This window comes from Cebus imitator, unplaced genomic scaffold (genome assembly GCF_001604975.1).
Source record: "Cebus imitator isolate Cc_AM_T3 unplaced genomic scaffold, Cebus_imitator-1.0 Scaffold366, whole genome shotgun sequence".
NCBI lineage: Eukaryota > Metazoa > Chordata > Mammalia > Primates > Cebidae > Cebus > Cebus imitator.
The window spans coordinates 149,250-156,149 of record NW_016107681.1 but is presented as its reverse complement, the minus strand read 5'-3'; the positions used below and the strand labels follow the sequence as shown (position 1 = coordinate 156,149).

The 6,900-nt window shown below is 45.8% G+C and overlaps 1 non-coding gene across 1 annotated transcript; it reads left to right on the top strand.

The window, feature by feature from the left end:
* The first annotated feature begins 6,449 nt into the window (after positions 1 to 6,449).
* Positions 6,450 to 6,553, top strand: LOC119468013. Its single transcript, XR_005196646.1, has one exon. It is a non-coding gene; the product is annotated as a small nucleolar RNA U13 (small nucleolar RNA).
* Positions 6,554 to 6,900: the final 347 nt, after the last annotated feature.

Below are 6,900 nucleotides of genomic sequence, written 5' to 3'. Positions count from 1 at the left end.
CCGGCCTGACCTCAGGTTTTAAAGAAGATCCACATACCTCTGATTTGGAGAACCTGATTGGAAAGAGAAAACTCAGGCCTGCCAAGTCTCAGGTCCCACTGCCCCTCCTTTCCAGACACTTTCTTTCTAGAGCTCAGCTTTGGCCTTCTGAGTGCATTCTAGAGAGTCCACATTCATAGGAACCCAAATAACTGTTCCACAAGGCAGAGAGCTGTGCGTGCCCTGAGAGAGAGGAGAGAGCATATGGGAAGGAACTCACATCATGCCAAGGGTAGCTGAGGGGCCTAGTGTTCTAGCCAGGCCAAGAAGGACTGGTCAGAGTTGCTGTTCTGGTTAAGTAGCAGGTGCAAAGGCCCTAGAGTGGGAAGATAAGGAACAGGTTCTGGGGCTGCTGAACAGCAGGGATGGGCTGTGAGGGCAGGGCCAGGTGAGGCTGGGTTAAAGCCAATCGAAGGGCAGTGGGATAATTGAGGCAGCCACAGAAGGACAATGGGGCTGGAGGGAAGAAAATGAAGCAGAGAACTGAACCAAAGCCACAGCCCTGAGAAAGAGATGGTGTAAGGGAAGGAAAGAGGCACTGGGGAGAGATATTTAGATGTAAATCTGACCAGACTAGATGTCCAGATTAGATTAGAGGGGAGGAGATGGGACGGGTGGGTGAGTGGTTTTCCCTTTGAATGTTTAGAGGCAGCTGTGTTTAAGGAGGCTTAAGGTGTTTACTCAGTGCCCTGGGACCAGAAAGAGACTCCAGAAAGCCTGGGGCGCGACAGAGTTTGGACCATGATGTCATTCACACAGGGAGTCCGGCTGCAGCCTGTCTGGGTGAGGTCCCCACTGTGGATTGTCTCCTAGTCAACCGACTCTGCTGAGAAACACGCAGTAATCTCTCTAGATTTGCAGGTTACCAAGCACTTGCACATATATCTTTGTCTCATCTAATTGTCCCAGTGGGAATTATCCCCATTTTACAGATGAAGCCACTGAGGCCTCAAGGCTCGGAGAAGTCAGGTATCTTCTCTCAGGCCAAGGAGATGGCAGAACCAGGCCTGGAATCCAGTGGTCCTAACCCCTAGCTAGTCAAGTCTTCTCTCCAACACACTTTCCTGCTTACTAGTCTCATAGCTCCCTTAACAGCTATTTCTATTGAATCCAGTTCACAAGTATTTGCAGAGCTCCTCCGTGAGGTGGGCAGGTGTGGCAGGCTTCAGGTGAAGTTGCAAGTATCTTGTTTTCTCGGGTGGGGGATCCTGAGAGAAGTGCGTTAGGAGTGTGGGTAGCATGATGGGCTGAAAGTGGAGGGGAGGGACAGCAAGATCAGAGCCATCAATCAGAAACAGGTCCCTGAAGTCAGACCATCAGGACGACAAGGATCTTGGGCAAAGGCCCATCAAGGCAAGTGTCAAGTTCACAGAGAACTTGATAACAGGCCTCTCTGCTTTCTCCCTCTTCTGGTGCCAGATGTTCATGAACTTGACCTCACCTTTCTGGTTTTGTCTTGTTTATTGCCCTCACTGCACTGCAAGGGCCTCCCCTCCCCCTACCATGCCCCTCTTTCTTGGTTTCCTCTTCCAGGAATAGTGGCCAGGGTAGTACCAAGACCCAGAGAGGAACTATGAATTCCAGCCTCTTACTTCCTTCCCCAGCTCTCTTTGCATCCGGAACACCTAAGCACTTTCTGCGACAAGCTCTCTAAATGATTGGAACTTTCTCCCAAATCAGCACTTTTTCATGCTACATTAGCATTTATTGGTTTGATATTTACATTTGGCAAAGGAGCACCCAGTTCCTGGGTCCCTAGGAGCACACACCATCTACTGAAACAAGCACTAATTGCCATTCATTCCCCTTCCTTCACCCCCTCAGCCCCGCCCCCCATCTGCCATCTGCTTTGTCCTCCCCCCACTCCCAGTCCAGTAAAAGCAAGTTCTGAAGGGTTATCTTTACAGACCAGAAGTTCTGCTGATAAACAGGGATCCTGCAGAGATGAGAGAGGTATTTCCTACACAAAAGTCCTGGCAGGACCGATCTGAATTTGCATTCCAATAATGCATATGCATGATAGCTCTCCTTTGGAGTATAATTTCCTTGAGGGCAGGAATCTATTTTGGTTCTTTGAATTTTTCCACATTCCCCTCAAAGACCAAGGATTCAGCTGTCAGAGGCGTTTGAACCAGAGCAACTGCATCTTGAATAGGGACTGGGTAAAATAAGGCTAAGACCTGCTGGGCTGCATTCCCAGATGGTTAAGGCATTCTAAGTCACAGGATGAGATAGGAGGTCAGCACAAGATACAGGTCATAAAGACTTGCTGATAAAACGGGTTGCAGCAAAGAAGCCGGCTAAAACCCACCAAAACCAAAATGGCGACGATAATGACCTCTGGTCATCCTCACTGATACATTCCCACCAGCACCATGACAGTTTACAAATGCCATAGCAATCAGGAGCTACCCTTATATGGTCTAAAAAGGGGAATCATGAATAATCCACCCCTTGTTTAGCATATATCAAGAAATAACCATAAAAATGGGCACCCAGCAGCTCTGGGGCTGCTCTGCCTATGGGGTAGCCAGTATTATTCCTTTACTTTCTTAATAAACTTGCTTTCACTTTGCTCTATGGACTTTCCTCAAATTCTTTCTTGTGTGCGATCCAAGAACCCTCTCTTGGGTCTAGGTTGGGACCCCTTTCCCGTAACAAAGTTAGTCAAATAGTAGATTCTCTAAGAGCATTTTTCTACTCTGAAATTAGTAGAAAGTTTCTCCCTCCCTCCCTCTCTCTGGCAGCTACAGTGAAAGAGTCAAGGAATTATCCAGGGAATCACAAGGAGAATGGAGACCACATGGAAAGGAGATGAGTTCTCCCTTTTCACTTTCAAAATCCTCTACAGATTGACCCAGGAGACTAGCCCTGCAAGGTTCTGGTGGAGGGAGGAAGCTGTGTGTAGTGTGATTAGAGCTCAGCTAGAACTGGCTCCAAAAGTCGGCGTTGCTATGTGACTAGTGCTGGGCTGTTTACACTACCTCTCTGGGCCTCAGTTTTCTTTGTGGTAAAATCATGCTTGAGATCAGGCATGCGGTGGGCTTAGGGCTTAGGAGCTGGTGGTTCCTGGTATTTCTTCAGACCTTTGGGCCCCATGCCGTGTGAGAGTGGAGTCCTAAGTGTAAATGATAATTCCCAAGGGTGTCTCAGCATATTTATGCTGTCCCCTGTGGTTTTTGAAGATCAGGCTCTTACATCAGCCTCAGAGCCTTGCTACTGAAAGTAGGGCCCACAGACTGGCAGCAGCAGCGTCACCATCACCCAGGAGACTGTTAGAAAGGCCCACTCTAGACCTGCTGAATCCAAATCTGCATTTTAAGAGGATCCCCCAGTGACTCATATGCACATTAAAGTTTGAAAAGCACTTTAGAAACCCCCCTGTGAGATATGCAATGTGGAAATGACTACTCCCAATTTGAGGATGCAAAAATTTCCTCAAAGAATTGATGACTTACTTTCCCCAATCCCATGAGCATGTAGAAGAGAGAAGATGGTTTGTGATTCCTGTGTGTCCTGGAAACTTCTCTCTACCCGTGGTTTTTCCTTGAAGGCTCAGCACGCTCCAGTGAAAGGCAGAGATGAGTGGGCAAAGAGACTAGGGTTTCATCTGCAGCCACATCTCCAGGATGGGGGCAGGGATGCTTGCCAGCTGTCTGTATCTGGAGTTCATTGGGAGGAGTGTGGGATATTGGCCTATGGCCTTGTGTTGGCATAACAAGAAGGCAGGAGAAAAATGTCATGTCAACAGACACAAACATTCTTTTGTTAAAATAGAATTTTCAAAAGGTTTAAAAAACTTGACTCTCATGCAAATACACAATGACCACATGTCAAAGATTTGATTTAGCGCATTAATTAATGAAGAAACCTGTAAGATGTTAAAACTTATCCCCATGAGAATGGGAGAAACTAGTATTTATAGGCAATTTAACAGAAGAATGTTAGGATGAGATGGCCCGGTTGGAAATTATTTGCATTTCTATCAGACAAATATGTAAAAGTTAACCTCTGCCCCTACAGGTCAATCAAGAGTGCAAACCCAGCTTTGCACTGGAAGAACACCCAATAATCTCTTTTGTCTATTTCCAATTTGGGCTAATTTTTTTTGACTCTACCCTCTACTATTCCTTGAGAATCCGGAAATAGCTGTTGCTTGAGAATTACCCTTGGAATGGAACGTGGGCCTTGGAAGAAAGGGAGAAAGAAAAGATGAACAAACCCCTCTTCTACCAGATCTGGAGTGTGCTTCCCTGTATACCTTCCCTGTGTCCTTCAGAGCATGGTACAACTGCTCCCAGAGGGCATGAGTTGGCATCATACGGAGGGGAATGAAGGGTCACAGGAGGGAGACAAGGCAGCCTGCTCCTGGCTCCTAGTCTCTGTAACCTTGGCCATTGCGCAGAGGGAGATGATGTATCTGCAAACATATGCAGCCTTGTCCAAAATATTTTCCCCTCCTATGTAGTTCTTGCCAATATTGTTAATCTGTGGGTTGACTTCAGACCAAAATAAATCTCCGGGCCCTGGCCACCAGCTAGCTAATTTTACTTTGTAACCAGGGAATAGAAAGTGCGGGCCCTCGGCCGACCATTCTGTGTTTATTTTGTTTTTTTCTCTGCTGCAGTTTAAAAATCACATTTGGAAAAGTAGACCCTTTATGCAAAAGAACAGACACTGAGAGAAACAGCAACAGAGATGGATGGATTAAAAATGGCAAGTTCTATCATCGCTACCCCTCCCCCTACATTTTTCTCTCTTTGCAGGATTCTGTTGGTGCCTGTTGGCTGCTTCCGTGATGTCTGGAGTTGCAAAATGTGCCAGAAAGCAGGAGGATACACCGCCATTCAGAGAGGATTTTCTTAGGGACTTGAAGAAATTGACCTCGAAATTTCAGTAGATGAGAGGGCTGTGGCTGGCCTACGTCTTTGGCACTGGGTATATTCTGTCATTCTTGTTGTACCTACATAAGAGAATTTAACTCTGGGTTCTCCCTGACTAATTCCAGAGGAGGTAAAGGGGTAGATCCTTAACATATCTGTGCCAGAAGGGACCTTGGAGGGCATCTAGCTCAACCTTGCCAGGTGAGAAGCAGGATTACCTAGTGATTGGGAGCATGCACTTGAAGCCACATAGGCCCAGTTTGAAACTGACTCCATTGCTTACCATCAGTATGACCTTGGACAAGTTACTAACCTCTGCCTCAGTTTCCTCATCTGTAAAGTACGGATAGCAATAATTGTCATCGCATCATAGGACTCTAGTCGGGGACTAAATGAGTTAACACATGTAAAGCACTAAGGACAGTGCAAAGCATACAATAAGCCCTTGATAAGATAAGGAAATGAGGCTCAGAGAGGAGGAGCAACCTCCCCAAGGTCACTCAGGGAATTGGCAAACTGAATTGGATTGGATGAAAAAAGAAAAGAGGTTACTGCCTCTTGGAAATTTTGACTAATAACTGTTTTCTTTGCCTGTGTTACATCATCCTCGCTGAACACTTGGAGGGAACCCTAATGTAGAAGTCAGGGCGGTGCATTCTGGTGCGGGCACACCTCTCACTGATGGTGGCCCTTGTTTTGGGCTGGATGGTCTCTAACCATCCAGGGATTCCTGTCGGTACTAACATCTTGTAATTCAAAATCAGGGTTTGCACCCTCCATTCAAGCCAAGCCTGTGTTTTCCTACAACACTCTTTGCACTCTGTTTTTTTTTTTTTCCCATTTCCCTCTGACATTTTGCCCAATTGTATCTCACCGGTATCAGCAACCAGTTTCCCCTTGGCTTTCTGACTCTGCTCCCCTCCTCATTATTCCCTCCCCTTCTCTCCGCTGCTAGGGCAATTATGGTCCTCAGCTGCCCCACACCTTAGCCCTGCGGTTGCCATATTTAAGTTGATTGTACATGATCAGTCTTGTAGGTTCTATGAAAGTTACCATGTTGGCCACTTGAAAGTAGGGACTTCATTTATTTCTTATCATGACCCACTTTGAGGGCCTGATAGAGTGTCCTTGGCAGGGTTATCATTTATGGTTTGTTGACTGACTCCAAACGATTTGAGATTTGGATGAAATCTTATATTGTCAAGTCTCTCTCTAGTATATTCAGTACAGCTGTCACTGGGATTCAGATGTCCTTTGTTTGCAAGGAAGCCAGTATTGTCAAACTCTAAAACCCAATAAAAAGGATATTTTAGAACAATTATAATTTAAAACTTGAAAATGTCCAGCTGGGACACAAGAGTATGTTAGATACTTCTGCCATCCTCGATTCTCAACCTCATGCCATTCTCCTCTCCCTAATATTCAGGCCCAGGTCAAATGTTACGTTACCACTTACTGGTGAAATGAGGCATTGCGACCCAGCTCTACAAGACATTGTAAATGCCTGAGTAGCAGTGAGTGGTGGAGGTGCTTTCATGGTTCTTAAGTATGTTGATTACGTTTTCATGCTATTATGTGAGATGTATCTCGCTCAAACCTTGTTACAATGTCAGCACATTATCCATCTGATGTGAAAAAAAAGGTGAGTGGACATTGAAATTCTGGGAGCTGAGAAGATAGAGTCAGGTGTGGCCCACAGAAATATCTTTTGGATTAGGCTGATCCCAAGAAAAGAGTGAGGGCTAATAGCGGAGGGAGTCCTAGAGTACAAAAGAAATGAGTAATCCACTTTAGGGGCTACAGAGAAAAAGTAAATAGTTATTTGGGGACACCAACTTCTGCACTGCATACTACTACTACTAGTGTAAATATAGCAAGGCCCAGTGTATACATAACAATGCAGATATAGCTGGCTGACCACCAGTGTAATCCTGCCTTTCCCAAATCTTTTTCCTTAAACTTGTTGGAGCTCAATTAA